The 17,854-nt window shown below is 43.3% G+C and overlaps 1 protein-coding gene across 2 annotated transcripts in view; it reads left to right on the top strand.

Annotated features, from left to right (window-relative positions):
- Positions 1-17,854, top strand: part of RABGAP1L (RAB GTPase activating protein 1 like) — a 327,249-nt gene that overhangs the window by 119,093 nt on the left and 190,302 nt on the right. The window lies entirely within an intron of this gene.

The raw sequence follows: 17,854 nt of genomic DNA, 5'->3' as shown, positions 1-17,854 counted from the left end.
AACCATTGTTGATACATTGCGTGTGACCTGACTCCTGGGAACCCTACTATCGAGATAACGTAAGGACCCCGGTGTTGCAAAATATTGAACCCACCGTGAGGATAAGCTATGCTGTAAAGTGTCTAAGTGTCTAACGGCCTTACATACACACCAGTGTATTGCCAACAGTTTAAAGTGTATAGGGAGCTCCCGACTCTTCCCTGATAATTTCTGGGGAGAGAAGGATCAGGTGAACTGAATATTTTTGCCCCATGCTTTTGTTCTCCCAGTAGATAAGCTGCCACTGGCAGTAGCTTTCTCCGCTCTCCCCGTTAAATACAAATAGGGAGAGAGTCTGGAGAGATAACTGTTGGCTAAATGATAAAACAGCTATTTAATGCGTGTGGCCAATTTAAGACAGGTCATATATACGTTCCGTTGACCGCTATTACTCCTGAACCCCCCCCCCCCATGCACATGCACAACTCAGATCAGCTGGGCATACTTGTTCTGAATGGGGTGAGGTAAGTATTCCAGTCAGTGACTTATCTTCCTGAGAATGAAAAGGATCAGATATGTTGAAACAGCCTGATTTTTATCCCCCCCCCCCCCCTCCCATTTCTGCTGCCAGGGGAGGCGATACACATTAGAGGCTTGGCTGATTTTTATATTCATTCGTTTATGACCGTGTAGGGAACATCATGCAAAATACTTTGTTGGTTTATATAGACCTGTCTGTCTTTTTATTTTTATTTTTTTCTTCCTTTATTTTTATATTTAATGTTTTAAGTAGATAATACTGTATTCATTTTAGGGAAAATTCCAACTGGGAGACAGTCCCTACCAGACCACATCTTCCCCAGCAAAATGCAGGGACAAGACAGTTGCTAGAGAGTCAACCAATTTGACTGCTACCTAGCGAGCTCAGCAATTTCTTCTAGTAACTGGACAGTCTAAGGCCTCTTTCACACAAACTATACGGATTAGGTCTGGATACGTTCAGTGACACTCGCACTATTTTGCAAGCAAGTTCAGTCAGTTTTGTCTGTGATTGCGTTCAGTAAAGTTTTTTCGTGCGAGTGCAATGCATTTGATACGTTTTTCACGTGCATGATAAAAAAACCTGAAGGTTTACAAACAACATCTCTTAGCAACCATCAGTGAAAAACGCATTGCATCCGCACTTGCTTGCGGATGCAATGCCTTATTCACGCAACCCCATTCATTTCTATGGGGCCAGGGCTGCGTGAAAAACGCAGAATATAGAACATGCTGTGATTTTTCACTCAACGCAGAACTGATGTGTGAAAAACAACGCTCATGTACACAGACCCATTGAAATGTATAGGTCAGGATTTAGTGCTGGTGCTATGCGTTCACGTCACGCATTGCACCCGCGCGGAAAATTCGCTTGTGTGAAAGGGACCTAAAGGTGACCATATAGCTGGCTATCTATCCCGCTCAGCTAAGCATGCATATGTAGTGAAAGGGGAGACGATAGAAAGCAACTGCCAAACACCTCTGGCAGTGGCTTATCTCCTGAAAGCCAAAGGATTGGAAATTTAATATCCCCGAATCGGCCATCTGGGGAGAGCTGGGAGACCACCATATACGTTAGATGATTAGCTAAAAACCCAGCTGATGCACATCCAATGCGTATGGCAACTTTATACTGGTCTCCAACCTTTGGCTCTCCAGCTATATCTGTCAGGGGCATGCTGGGATTTGTAGATCTGCAACAGCTGGAGAGACGCAGATTGGAGAATATAACCCTTTTTAAGTTTTTCCTTTAAATCGTTGTTTCATTATCTGTCTGTATACATATATTCATCAGAGGATTATTTCAGAATGTCCAACTGACCTATAGGTTCCTTCTCCAGCAGAGTGTCCACCGCATAACACGGGCACACAAGCATAGCCCTGCAGGCTCCATTTATTGTTAGTGGATATGCATATGAAAAATATAATAATGCAGAAACCGCAGCAATAATCAAACACCTGGGGGAGGGAGGATGTTGTATATGCTTGTGTACTGAAAATACTCGCCAATAAAGTCTCATTATCTAGTTACAATGACAACAATCAGAAAAAAAGTTGTCCCCAAGTAACTTGCCTGTGGTGTCCAAAACGGATGACTACTTCTGTCAGATAAAACATTTCCTGGATAGAATATGCAATCCCCCCTTCTTCAGGCCTCTTGCACACGAGCGTATGTATTTTGCGGTCCGCAAAAAATACGGATGACATCCGTTTGCATTCCGTATTTTGCGGAACGGAACAGCTGGCCCCTAATAGAACAGTCCTATCCTTGTCCGTAATGCGGACAATAATGGGACAAGCTCTATCTTTTCGTGGAACGTATATACGGTAATACAGAAACGGAATGCACACGGAGTACATTATTTTTTATTTTATTTTGCGGAACCATTGAAATGAATGGTTCCGCATACGGAAACCGTAAAAACGGAATGAAAATGAAATACGTTTGTGTGCAAGAGGCCTCATACATGCTTGAGCTGTAATTCCTTCCCATTAGTGCATTTCCTCCGTAAATAATAGGGCTGATATTGAAAGTAAGGCGCATAGACCCTTGCAGGAAAAACTCCAAAGAGCTGTAGACATTCCTCCTCTACTTGGATGTTTTCTAATATGCAGAATTTCATGCTATTGCTTCCATATCTTCCTAACACGATTGCTGTAAACTGTTCGCTAACCACAAATAGTAATAGTATAGCCGGTATCTGGTTTGCTGCTCAGGGACCTGGAGACATAGATCGCCTAGCACCTTAACCTCCACCTAACAAGTAGGCCACTCTGTATGTCATTAAATTGATGTGCGGCTTTTACCGCATCTACCGCCTGTCTAGCTTTACTCATGTCCATCCTTGGAACCTTCTGTTAACCCTTTAGAACACTGCGATTTGCCTCATAACTTACATTTGGAAACATACAATTCAGCAGTGTATTCATACAATTTTTTATTTTATTTTTTCGCACTTGCCCTTTCCCAAGGGTGACCTTTAGGCACAGGTCTACCTACCTGCCTATGGGTTTATCTGGCCAAGAATCGTGTGTAGTGGATCCATGGACTAACTCGAGCGATCATAGGAAAGGACGTCTCTGATTCCCCATGTGAACAGAGCAGTAATTCACATGTGTAACCACCACTCCATTCACTTCTGTGGTCAAGTGCTGTCTTGATCAGTCCCATAGAGGTGCGTGAGTGGTGGTCGCCATCCAGCAGCCAACATGCACCAGCTACTAAGGCCGTGAGCAAGGTCCTGTGATAGGACCGAAACGTCGGCCAGTTTATATAATTTATTCCTGGATGGATTTATGATTAAAAAGCATAATTGATTCAACTTTAAACAACGAGTGCCGTAGTTTATCTATACTATATTGACCTTAACTACCATTGAGCACCGTACCAAAGAGCGAGGAGTGCCGTCCAATCCAACTCTTAACCGTGAGTGGTGGTCACACATGCATAGTACCGTTCCATTCACATGGCGTCTCTGTAAGCTCTGTTCTTGCAGTCTCTGAACGCCCCAATAGTCAGATCCCCAGTGATCAGACACCTATACCTTATAATGTGCCATGTGGAATGGGGTATATGTCATAAATTATACCCCATTGGGGGTATAATGGGGTATACGTCCTAAATTAAATGGGGTATACGTCATAAATTAAATAAAACAATGCAATATACATTTAAAGGGGTTATGCCTTGATTGATGTAAAAAAAAAAAGTTACATAATTTAATACATTGCAACCTATTTCTAACAAAGCTATAACCAGCCCTGCACCTCACATGGATCCAGAGATCTCCCCATTCATTGCTCCTATTGCAATGGATTCACGGTTTGTGGACCGCAAAACACAATCGTGTGAATGCTGCCTAAGGGTCCATTCACATGTGCGGACCCATTCACTTCTATGCGGATCCTCACTTCCGGATCTGCAATTCCGTTCCCCAAAAATATAGAACATGTCCTATTCTTGTCCGCAATTGCGGACAAGAATAGGCATTTTCCATTACGTGCCGGTGATGTGCGGTCGGCAAAATTCCGATGGATCCGTAGATCCGCAAAACACACACGGACGTGTGAATGGACCCTAACTGTTACAGCTTCCAACAGTAGATATGGCTGGTGTCAATTAAAGGATGGAACTGAGCAATCCATGCTCATGTCGGTGGACATGCATGTTACTATAGAGATTAAACACCAGGGGGCCATGTGACCAATGAACGTGACATCACTTGGCCTAGGATAAACTTTGAGAAGACTGCAGTGCTACTTCGAGCGCTGGTGCCTTCCCAAGTGTTGGACCACCACCGATCAGATACTGATGACCTATCCGAAGGTATAAAAGTACCGGCAAACCCCTTTAAGTTACTGCAAAGTCATCCTTCCCTGTTAGTATCTCCTTGTTTTCAAAAATGACTCCTCAGTCTCACAGACGCCAATCCACATTACTAACAGCAGCAGGCACTGTTTGTAAGGCACAGTTTTGTTTTTTCCCCTTCTAAATAGCTTATTAATCTCTTTCATGTAGTGCAACACGGCCGGTTACCCCGGTAGTGGGGCAGAGAATATTTTTACCACTCAAATTGATTGCAGCATTCTCAACAGCACTTAAGAGAACTGATGGGAGCTGACAGTGGTGCTGAATAATGCAGCCCAGAATAGAACAGGATTATATGACTGTGAGTTCAGAGCTCGGCATAGATCTGGTGTCTTCAAACAATACTTCTGTCACTGGCCGCTTCTGAAAGATGGCTGGATAAGCTAGGTGGACAGTAAGGCCAAATGCTGCTTTGCTCTTTTTTTATTTTTTATTTTTTTAATTTTAATAGTGCCACTAAATCCCAGCTACAAGGGTTAATTACCTTGTCCAGCAGCTGTCACTCCTGTGGTTCTCTTAAAAGGTAAAGCATTGTCTACTTTATCGAGATTTGACTCCAAAAAGCTGCCGTTTTCTTACACACTGAAAAGCGAAGATTTACCTTTGATACAACACAAGTGAACACACGTATGTATTAGGAAAAAGCTTATACGGCAAGTCCATTAATGGGTTGTCCAGGAATACATAATTTTCAACAGGTGCCAGCCAGGGTTACACCTAGCCTTTCTACTGAAAACTGAAACATATATCCTATCAGTATGTTTTTGAAGTTTATATAGACACATATCTTCTGTCTATATCTATCAGTTTTTTTCCCGTTACAACATAATAATATTTTGCTTCTCCTGGCTTGTCTCTGCTCGTTCTTGGCTCGCCTCTCCCTCCTTTTCTGGTGCTATTTTCTAATAATTGAATCTGTCCATGAAGATGCATGTGAGAGACTGACAGGGAAGGTCATTGGGTTTCCCGAGAAGCCAGACCCTGATTAATTACTGCTCTCCTCCATTCTGCAGCAGCACCTTGTCGAGATGCTGGAAATGAGCTCTTTGATAGAATGGGGTTATTCCAGATGGGGCTGCCTGCACAAGTCACAGGTTTGCTCCTATGTAGGTGCTCGGGGACTGGGAACACACTGACTGGCCACTGTACGTTGTCTCTGTGCAAGATATATTACACCTTGTCAATATATAGAAGTCAAATGTGGTTTTCAGATCTCTTTTCTTGCTAGGGTTTTCATTCCTGTTGGCTTGATCGGCTTCGTATCAACCCAACTCATAAAGCAATGGTTTGTGCACTTGTGCAACCAATAGTTTTTATTGCTACAGTAAAATGCAATAAAAGCAAAGCAACTTTGCAAATGGTCCTGATTAAAACATTTCCTATCAGCTGCTATGAAGACCTATCCATCTCCATGGACCCTGTGTAGTCAGAGACATACTGCAGTCATACCCCCTTCAAACAGTTCCCTATTTTTGGCTGACCGATCAAGTAGATATTACCAAAAAGTTGGGGACAAGTTAAAGGGAGTTTGACTGCAGGAGCAGACTACACAGGGTGTGTTTGTAGTCTGTTACCATGGTGATGCAGAGATCTGTATGGGGGCAGCAGAGCCAGAATGGTAGGTTACTTTAATCAAGACAATTTGAGATGTTGCCTCATTTTTTTTAATCAGATGCATTAAAACAGTAAAAATAATAGTTGTAAAGAGGAACAAAGCTTTCAAGACCTGTATTATTTGCAGTTCTCGCCACAGACTCACCGGTATCATGATAGATTTGCAGTAAGAGATGGAGCAGTTATCTCTCAACCATTTTGATGCAAGGCTTTCGATCTTGCAGCGCTTCTTCTTCTTCTTCTTCATTTATTTTACTGTACCACAAATCAGTGGACATTTCCTGTCCGGCTTTGGAACATCCAGGCGGATTAGTATCTCTGCAAAAAATAATAATAATAATAATAAGTACCATTGAATCTATTATATTAATTACAAGTAAAGAGAACGGACTCCCATATAGGTGGAAATGAGAGTGTTTTAGTGAAATCTGTTGCTTATTGCCGAGATTTGCCTAGTGGAGACATTGCACCTCCTCTACCTCCTGGTATCCTTGATGAAAGCTGCCTTTTGAGCCTTTAAAGGGCATCATTCAACAGATTTGTACCTGACCTGTTACATGTGCGCTTGGCAGCTGAAGGCATCTGTGTTGGACCCATGTTCATATGTGCCCGCATTGCTGAGAGAAAATATTTTTTTTTAACACATGCAAACGAGCCTCTAGGAGCAACGGGGGCGTTGCCATTACACCTAGAGGCTCTGCTCTCTCTGCAACTGCTGCACCCTCTCCATTTGACAGGGTCAGGTGTGATGACGTTTTCACTGCCTGATCCTGTCAAAAGTGCAGAGGGCGTGGCAGTTGTAGAAAGAGCACAGCTTCTAAGTGTAACGGCAACGCCCCCGTTGCTCCTAGAGGCTCATTTGCATATGTTGAAACATCATTTTTCTCAGCAATGCTGGCACATATCAACATGGGACCAACACAGACTCCTTCAGCTGCCAAGCACATAACAGGTCAGCCAGTGTCATAGGTACAAAACTGCTGACAGATGCCCTTTTCACAGCTTTTAACTGTCCATATTTAATTCATATTTTGAGTGTCCCTTTAGATGTAATGTAAATTAGCTTTCTTCTTTTTGGAGGAGAGCCATCTCATACCTAGTCAAACCAGATGCTGGTATGAGGTAGTTTTCCTTTTGGAACTTTTTTTCCTCATGGAACGTTTTACTAAGTAAGTCTCCATACACCACTGGATCTCTTCAGTCAAAGCGAACAAGCTATAATGTGGACAAGGTGCAATCTGTAAATGCCTGGAGACATTTACCCTGGGTTCACACCTGAGTGTTCTGAAAGGAGCGCTCTGTATGCGCAATTCTACCGGCATTTGCAATCGCGCATACAGAGACAAGCGAACGCCCATTGTCGCGCGTTCCCGAATGTCTATGTACGGGAACGCGCGACAAAACGCCCCAAAGAATGCGCTGTAAAACGCCCAGGTGAGAACCATTCCCATAGGGAAGCATTGGTTTCTCCTTGTTGAGCGTTTTATAGTGCGTAGGAACGCGCTGTAAAACGCTCAGGTGTGAACTTAGGGTAAGATCCAGTTCCTTAATTCCAGGTATCCTGTCTTGCTGGGCGATTGCAGCCACCTTGCCAGCGCCAGTAAACACGTAGAAATGAAAGCCACGAGGAATGCCCTAAAGGCCGAGAAGGACATCATCCATTAACTGTACATTCTGGTAACTTTCCATTATGAGCAAAAGACAGGACTTCTCTTTTTAAAAAAAATAAAAAACATTTTTTATTGACTTCGAGCAAGTCAGCGGATCAAGTCATGTGTTTTCCTGGGTAGGTGCTTTAGATTTGATGCAGGCAGTTAATTCGATTGTTAATTACGGGCAGGAATTGTGATTTCAATTTTTTGATTGTTCGTCTTTTAGAATTTGCACAGCTCCTTTTTTCATGTTGACCAAGGCCAATTAAAGGGCTAATTGCAAGGAGTCTTAGCAGCGACCTGCATTCATCAGCTGATCATGGCTTCTGTCTCGTCAAAGCAGGGCCCTGTAATGAGACCATGGTTTTCAGCCTAGGCTGATACATTGTAGCAAACCAGCAGAGAGGTTTGTACAGCTGCTGTTGGTGTATTTAACTCACAGAGCATTGCCTAGATTGAATACAGTTGCGTTTGCTTCTCATCTGAGAGGAGGACTATACAGGTTTGCAGCCTCTGAATATAAATACCAGTGTTCTCATTCACTGACCGCAAAGAAATCTTGTGAACATAGTGAATAATTGAGACACAATGCCCTGTACAAACTGGTGTAAAAAAGTAGATGATTTTGTCCGCACAGTTTTTTTGCTCAAAAACTTGTGAATTTTTGTTACTTTACACTATTCTCGACAATTTGAAACATTATCAATTGTGATATTTTCAAAAGCTGCAAAAATAATGTTGCAAACTACTCTAAGGGTCCATTCACACGTCCGTTTTTTCTTTCCTGATCTCTTCCGTTTTTTGCGGAACAGATCAGGACCAGATCAGGACCCATTCATTTTCAATGGGTCCTGGAAAAAATCGGACAGCACAATGTGTGCTGTCCGTTTCCGTTGTTCCGTTCCGCATGTCCGTTTAAATATAAAACATGTCCTATTATGTTCCTGAAAAATCGGATCCTGGTACAATGCAAAGTCAATGGTTCCGCAAAAAACGGAAGACATTCGGATGTCATTCCGTATGTCTTCCGTTTTTTGCGGAATCCGTTCCTGGAAACACATAGCAAATTTTTTATTTTATTTTTATTTATTTTTTTCAAAGAAATCCAAACAACTTTATTTGATTATTGAAATGTATACAACGGATCCGCAAAAAACGGACCGAAATTCGGATTATAGAAAAATACTGACGTGTGAATGTAGCCTAATAGGGACATGTTTAAAAAAATTATAATAATGGAGTAACGTGTTAAGACGAAAATATTACAGTAACTGAATTACAGGATCGTGCTCGAGTCCGCGCGATAGGTGGGATCGCGCTGCTACTGAGGCCGACGGCTCATGCGCCACCTGTACAAGCGCGGTCCCGGCGACTGAGCCGGGTGTCAATTAGACTGCATAGAGGCGGGGTTAGGGCAGGGGAGTTACAGCCTGGAGTGAGGGAAGGGCTACCCCCTTGACTTCTATCGTGACTTGTGGAGCTGGAGAAGAGTACTTTATAAGGTGATTTTTTCATGCTTATACATGGCAGAAAAGCGGGACAAGACTGTATGATAACACAATGAGGATGATCTATAAGGTACTTTTGATAGTTTATTAAGTGAAATGCAAGTGAAAGGTTCGCTTTAAGCAAAACCGACTTCAAAAATTCCCCTCGTGGTACGACAGTTTTTGAACAGCGCAATAAACGTCATGCACGTTAAACAAAAAAACAAAAAAACAGCTGCTGTTGCCAGGTGTGGTTTAGGCAGTCCCTTAAAGGAGTTTTGGAAAGTTTAGAAGTTATCCCCTATAACTAACTGATCCCTGGGGATCTGACCGATGGTACCCCCACCCCAATCTGATGGAGGGACGGTCAGGCATGGGCCCTGCCACTCCACTCATTCTCTCCGTTATCTCCGGCAGTTCCGTAGAGATTGAATGGAGTGGAGCATGCTCAAACCTGCCACTCAATCAGATCGAGGAAGCAGGTCCCCGTTCTGCCGATTGGTGGGTGTCCCATTAGTCGGACCATCAGCGATCAGTAATCCTAAAGTCTAAACTTGGCACAACCCCTTTAATGTTTTGTGCAATGAATCTCCATATTCCGCACAATCCACATAGCTATGCACCAGTCACACAGTCTGTGACTGCTTGAGCAATCTGTACCTGAAGTGTATGAGAATATATTGTATGTTTGTTATTTGGAGGAACATCCACAGAAGTGCACGTGACGTTGTTGATGTGCTGCAGATTGTGATCTGTTTGTTGTACTGCTCTCAGTCTGCGTCATGTCATATACTTTTACGTGCTTGTTTAGGAGACTGATGTTCAACGAGCCAGATATTACCAAAAATAGTGATCATTTTACAGACTTGGTACAACAGTCATCTCTCACTTTAGGACCTATGCCAGGGGGTTGTCTTAAGAGACAGACACTTTAATTTCGATATTCAGCTTGCTTGTCATACCATTAAAGGCTTAGGCTACTTTCACACTCGCGTTTGGTGCGGATCCGTCATGGATCTGCACAGACTGATCCGTTCAGATAATACAACCGCCTGCATCCGTTCAGAACAGGATCCGTTTGTATCATCTTTAACATAGCCAAGACGGATCCATTTTAACACCATTGAAAGTCAACAGAGGACGGATCAGTTTTCTATTGTGCCAGATTGTGTCATAGAAAACGGATCCGTCCCTATTGACTTACATTGTGTGTCAGGACAGATCCGTTTGGCTCAGTTTCGTCAGACGGACACCAAAACGCTGCAAGCAGCCTCCAGAGCGGAATGGAGACAGAACAGAGGCAAACTGATGCATTCTGAACGGATCATTTTCCATTCAGAATGCATTAGGGCAAAACTGATCAGTTTTGGACCGCTATGAGAGCCCTGAAGGGATCTCACAAACGGAAGCCAAAACGCCAGTGTGAAAGTAGCTTTATTCCCATCTCAGCCTTTTATGGTGTGGATTGCAATAACCCTTGTAGGCGACAACCATGGGCAGAACTGGGACTCTGCTACTCCTATAGCTGTGAAGTGTAAGGATCTACAACCAGTTCAGATTATCTGTGGGCCACAAAATACAGTTGTAGCTGAAATAGAATTATGCTGATATGGGATTCTTTGAAAAAATGAGTTTGCAAGGCATACTTAAAGGGCTTATCCCATTGCAAACACTTATCCCCTAATTGGCTGGGGTCTGATTGCTGGAATCCTAGTTAATCAAGAGAACAAAGCCCTTGTGTTCCCCCGTTTTAGTAGAGCAGTGGTCATGTGTCTGCACCACCACTCTATTCAATTCTTTGGGACTACTGAAGATAGCGGAGTGCTTGTACTCGCTTATTTCCGGCATAGAATCGAATGGATCGGCTGTGCCCATGTACAATTGTTGCTCTGTTCAAGCAGAGGAACACAGGGCTTCCATTCTTGAGATCATCAGAGGCCCCAGCAGTTGGACCCCCAAAGATTAGACACGTATACCCTATTCCGTGTGCAAAGAGGTATTACCCAAGAAAGCAAACCATCTTGCCAGCATCACCTTTTGTAAGTGGGTCCCTATAAATCAAGATCTGACTTTCCAAAAAGCCTTGGGATTTTACAGAGGAATATAATCTGTAGACTGATGTTTTGGGGTGCTTGCCCCTCATCAATATGGAGTTGGATTCTGGTTGGCTCAGGGCGATACCCTGGAAGAAGATTGGTGTCACACCTTGCCCTGTTAATGTACGGAGATCTGTCAGACTGGCTGCACATGTCTGACTTCTTGGTTTGTTTTGATTTGGATTTGAGCTGGATCCACCTTCCCTCAGGTGTACTGGGTTTAATTGTTAGTGAGGCTATTTATCCCTCCTTCCCCCAGTGGCCTGTGCGGGTTATAGTTCTTTCCTGGGAGCTCTTGATTTGTGGTGGATCGTCTGCTCCAGCTCTGCTCAAGATAAGTCCTCTCCTTCATTTCGCTTTGTGTGTTTTATCTAGGCCTCTAGGGAGACTCTTGCTTCCTCCTGGTTTGAAGAAGCAGGTAGCCTCTTCCCTTTTCCCTGCTGCTTAGCATTTGCCCAGGGTGTTTAGGTTTTAGGCACGAGGGCATGTGCATATCCACCTTTAGGGTATGCACATGGGCACAGAAGTTTAGGGAAAGCTTTTAGGGATCGCTAGGAGGTGACCCATTTCTCCCTAGCTTTTGGGCCTAGTCGTTTTTTCTGTTTGTTTTCCCATGTTTTGTTATTTCCCCGCTTACCTACCTGTCGTGACAGTTGGATCTTGATAAAGAAGCCACTTCCAATAGGTGGCGCTGGTAAGATGGTTCTCTTTCTTGGGAGATAATGCTTGGCATTTTAAGTTTCTCAAGGAGCATTGTCAATAAGTCTCTATACAGGACTGGTCTTTTTAAGGAGATTCATCACCCTGCCTAAGCCTCTATCCTTTGGATAGGGATAAGTGTTTGTAATAGGACAACCCCTTTAAACATGGATACGTCAGATGCAATGGTCCAGGGCAGTGAGCTCCTCAGAACAGGTGCAGCATGGGAGAAATCTTGCACACGGAAGTGAGAGGATCTACCGTGATAGGGGAGGATGAGGGTCATAGGTTGGGTTTCGAGCCAAAAACTGAACTGGGTTGGTGAATGGAGAAGAAAGATGAACCATATGACAGCGCAGGCTTTCGACAGAACTCCCAAATTTCAAGGTCTAGGACGGAGGTCCCCAACCTTTTGTATCTTGAGCCACATCCAACTTTCAGTGATGGTCGAGAGCAGCATCCAGTTCAAAAATAGAGAAATTTTGAATGTGGATAAACAAAAAACATCAAATTGCAAACATTTTATAAATATTTCAGTGTGAAATGTGACACTAGTATTGTACCAACCAAATTAGCACTGTTTGGTGGTAAATCTAGGATAGGTCTGCAACAAGGTCCACTGCCAGTCCATATAGTCATAACTCGGGACTCCCATGGCGAGCCACTGGTTGGGGACCACTGGTCTAGGACATACCGGATGCGATTTTGCAATAAATAACCTGTAGTAATGTTCCGGACAATTAAGTTGAGACTTTGGGCATCAGCTGAACACTTTTTGCTGTTTTTTCTCGGCGACGGTGGGGGTAGAGGAGCAATACATTGCAAACCCCGTCCTACTGTATAGGTCATGTTTACAACACATTTCACCTACTGGGCCCCCAAGGGCGAACTGGTGATTCAGCAGCTATATGCACACGCTTACATTAAGGGTCGGCACAAAGTGCACTTTACTGAGACAGTTTTTAATCATTGACTAGAACATGCTGTCTGTGCACCCCCTTTGACAAAGGAACATGTTTATTTTCGGTGGAACGCCAGGAATATACAGAATGTTTCCATGTATTAAGCATGAAACAGAATCATTTACCGCGCGCCGAGTTGATCATTCAGGAATTCTCTGGCACAGCGGTGTGTATTTGGTATAATGAACGCTGCTACCATGGAGCGACCTGTACGAGGCTTATTTGTTAATTCAGTGTATGATAGCAGCATTATTTTCACTTATTGTCTCATTTTATTATGTGAAAACTATTATATCACTGATTTTAAGAAGTAGAAAAAAAAGCTGAATATTCTAAAAATGCTTTGGGGAATACAATATCTCCTTATGGAGATATTATAAAAATGTTTAGCAGATTTACGGTAAGTAAAATACTCTGCTCCCTTTTATTTTGCCGACTAGGGTTTTATTTGGGCCGGAATTATTCTTGTTTCAATTTTAATTTTGAAAAATGATTGTATAATCCTAATAGTTATAGTTAATCCTATAGATATACTGTGCATGCATGACCATGGCTCAGTTCACTGTCTATGGGACTGCTTAGTACAGTACTCGAATATCTCTGTCAGTCCCCCCTTCATTCACACAAAGGGCTTTGGGCACCCCGCTTCCTGTGATGAGTGAGGGTCTCCAGCCATCAGCCCCTAGCGATCATACCTTTCTAAGTGTCAGGGTTCATTCACAAGAACGTATTTTTGTTCCGCATCCGAATCGCATGTTGTGCGGATCCATTCACTTCGAAGGGGCCGCAAAAGATGTGGAACAGCACACAGTATGTTCGTTCCATTGCCCCCGAAAAAAAAAAAAAAAGTCCTATTCTTCTCCGTTTTACGAGCAAGGATAGGACTGTTCCATAGAGGCCAGGACATTCTGTACTTCAAAATGCGGGCTGCACATGGCCAGTGACCTTGTTTTACGGAATTCGCAATTTGTGGACCTTAAAACATGCTACGGCCGTGTGCATGACCCCCTAGGTGGGGCTGCCCATTTAAAGAGGGGCTGTTTTAGTAAATACTTCATTAAATGACAACCATTAAATGTTTCTCTCATAAGTCTGCACTGTGCCATTCCTCTGTTATTCATTCTAAAAATTGCCAACTGGGTGTTCCCTTTTACCTTGTCAAAAGGGTGTGTCCCTACACAGTATGACACTTCCAGCACTGATTGGACAACGTAGGGGCACATCCCCAACTGGTAACTTTCAGTTTATAAATAAACTTTTTGGAGCTATAACACAATCTTTTACGAAAGGATTCTGCATTGAATTGTAATATTATTGGGTACACAATTTTTTTGCAGACATGTCAGGAGAGCTGAGCCGATCCTCTTTAAATCTGGACCATTGATTGATTTGCAGATCGCCTCTGATCGGGCTTTAGAAACGCCCCCACACAAAGCCGCATTTTTTAATAGGGAAATTAGACCATGAAGGTCATTCTCACGCAGTCCTCCTCAGCACGTGTGTTTATTGAAAACCATCTGTGTCCCCTGGTTTTTTTTCGCCCCCGTATCCCACCGTCTCGTACAGACTCCCATGTCAGATGGCTTGCAGCGGTGCATTCATCCCAGCGCGTTTCACAAACGCGTTTCCTTCACTTCTTATTTGACTGCTTTCAAAATTGCAGTTGCCATAACAACTTTGATATTTCTTTATTGTTATGGCAACTGATGAGCTAAAAATAATATAAAGAGACACCATCTAAAGCCACCAGTGTTCATTCCTCCTACCTTTTTGGTTTTCGTACACAGTATTGTACATTCCTGAAGACCGTGTTCAGACTGCTGCTTCTTCGAAGACCTTTTGGTTCTTCAGTAAAGAGCTAGTATTAATCCAAGGGTCCCGTCATTGCCTACCTTCCTATTTTTAGTGATTCCTTGCTGCGGGTAAATGCTCTGTAAATGAGTAAGGCTGCGTTCGCATCTCTGGCGGTTGTTCCAGCAGAGAGCAGCCTGACGGATTTCGCCAGATCCAGCATTGCCCGATTTCTATAGTTCATCTCCCGATCCCCATTGACTGTCATGAGGTCCGGCAGGTTTGGGCCAGACAAAAACTGTCTAATGGAGCATTCACACGACAGTGTTGGTTTTGCGGTCCGCAAATCACGGATCCGTATGTCTTCAGTTATCTTTCCGTTCCGTAAGTCCGTATAGTACGGACGTGGTGCTTCCGTGTGTCATTCATTTTTCACGGTCCGCAAAAAACTGAAATTGGGTTTCCTCGAATGTTCAGTCCAGGGGTCCGCAAAAAACGGATGACATACGGATGCATTTCCGTGTGCTATCCGTTTTTTACGGACCCAATGACTTTCTATGGCGCCACAGACCGCAATTTGCAGCCAAGTATAGGACATGTTCTAAAATAAAAGCAACGGACACACAGAACGGACAGCACACGGATGACAATGAAAGGCATTCCGCAATTTTTGCGGACCTATAGAAATGGGTCCGTGCATTGTCCACAAAAATTGCGTAACGGACGCGGAAGAAAAACACGGTCGTGTGAATGCTCCCTAATGCGTTTTTTTTTTTTTTGGTCCAGCTGGTATTTATGCCGTAACAGGCAGCCTGATCGGCTTAACGCAGATGTGAACGCGGCTTTAGGGTGCATTCACATCACCGTTTGTTTTCTGTTCTTCTGATCCATCAGAAGAACCAAAAAAATAAACAGATCAGTTAGGCCGTGTTCGCATCTGCGGTGAACAGTCCCATCAGGCAGTTCCAGTAGAGAACAGCCTGCCGGCGTTTACCGGACCCAGCAATAACCGGGCTCAACAGATCACCGCCGGATCCCTATTGACTATAATGGGATCCGGTGGTGATCCGACTGTTTTCCGGCATAAATGTTGGCTTTTTGTCCGGCCGATGGCTTTTTTTTTTTTTTTGTTTTCTTCTGTTCTTCTGACGAATCTGAAGAACGGAAAGCTAAATGGTGATGTGAACACAACCTTGACTTGACCATTTAGGGTAAGCCCACAGGATGGGGCTGCCACTATTGGCTGAAACTGTGCCAGTGGCGGCCAATGGCAAATGATTTTACTGCAAGATTGTGGCACCGTTGGCTACTGGAGGTGGGCAGGGTGTAGGACTCGCGCCATCCAGACCGTAAGTTCTTACCCTGTAACTTTGTGACTCCCCTGGTTATAACAAGACAAATACGAGTCCATCCTGCAACCATTTTTACATCAGTGAACCTAAAGAGAAGCAACATCACAGCTCATTGTATGATGTCACACATCACAGCTCATTGTATGATGTCACACATCACAGCTTGTTGTATGATGTCACACATCACAGCTTGTTGTATGATGTCACACATCACAGCTTGTTGTATGATGTCACACATCACAGCTCGTTGTATGATGTCACACATCACAGCTCGTATGATGTCACACATCACAGCTCATTGTCGTATGATGTCACACTTCACAGCTCATTGTCGTATGATGTCACACATCACAGCTCATTGTCGTATGATGTCACACATCACAGCTCATTGTCGTATGATGTCGCACATCACAGCTCATTGTCGTATGCTGTCACACATCACAGCTCATTGTCGTATGATGTCACACTTCACAGCTCATTGTCGTATGATGTCACACATCACAGCTCATTGTCGTATGATGTCGCACATCACAGCTCATTGTCGTATGCTGTCACACATCACAGCTCATTGTCGTATGATGTCACAGCTCATTTCAAATGGAAACCATAAAAAAATGGGCGCTGCACTGGATACTTGTAATTTATTTTATTAAAATAAATAAAATGATCTAAAACAAGCTACGAATTTCAGCGGCGGTCCGCTGCCTTTTTCAGGCTTGATTTAGAAAAGATTAACCACTTGTATACTCCAACAACCGGAAGAATGAATAAATATATATACATGATGTACCATAAGACACACTATATCGATACAAAAATATTACAATTGATAAAACATATAAATCCTTCAGAGGAGAAGGATCTCAAATACACGATTAGATAGAGGTAACTACATGCAGTGTTCAGCAGAGAAAATGAGGCTGTGACGTCATCATGGTCATGTTGCATCCAGTTTACATTGTAGAAGATGACATCACAGCTCATTGTCATTGAATGATGTCACAGTTGATGGTTGATTGTCTTGATGTCACTCTTCACAGCTCATTGTCATCACATTAAGTCACACATCACAGCTTATTGTACGATGTCACAGTTGATTGTATTGATGTCACGCTCCATAGCTCATGTCATTGTATGATGTCACCGTTGATGGTTAGTTACATGATGTCACAATTGTGGGTTCATTGTCTTGATTTCACCCTTCAGAAAAATGAAATTATTATCATAGCTCTATTGATTTTGAATGGGACTAAGCTGCAGTGCCACTCACCACATGTGGGCAAGTGTGGCCCTGTTTTTTTTAATTTTTTTAAAAAGAAATGACCATCATTTTCTTCTAATTCTGGACATCTATTTTAGGGGCTCATTGTGCGTTGTCACACTTGTTGTTGTAAGATGCATTTTACGAATTTTGATCTTAGTCCAGACTGTTCCTTAGCTGGTGCTGACATTTAATTTCTGAATTCAGGACTCTTCTCTCTGGCTTCTCTGCAAGTGTTAATCGTGCATTCCTTAAAGAAGATTAATTTGCATAATATCTCCTTAGCAGGCCCAGATTTGACAACGACAGACGGAGGCTTGGAGAATGTCCATTGGCTGGCGTCCATGTTTTATGTGTGGCTGCTCTCCGCTGGAGATGCTGGGTTTCCTTTTTCTGCAGTCACCGCCACACGCAGACTGACTATGCAGGTCTCGAAATCTCATCCGCTCATTGCCCAAGTGGCAGGCGGCGCTGTCAGCACCACCAAGCATGAATTTGTCTTTTGGCTTCATTTAAGTCCTAAGATTTCTTCTTTCATATTCTTAAGTGTTTG

This window comes from Bufo gargarizans, chromosome 7 (genome assembly GCF_014858855.1).
Source record: "Bufo gargarizans isolate SCDJY-AF-19 chromosome 7, ASM1485885v1, whole genome shotgun sequence".
Taxonomy (NCBI): domain Eukaryota; kingdom Metazoa; phylum Chordata; class Amphibia; order Anura; family Bufonidae; genus Bufo; species Bufo gargarizans.
The sequence above is the reverse complement of the archived record's forward strand: the minus strand, read 5'-3'. Positions and strand labels throughout refer to the sequence as shown.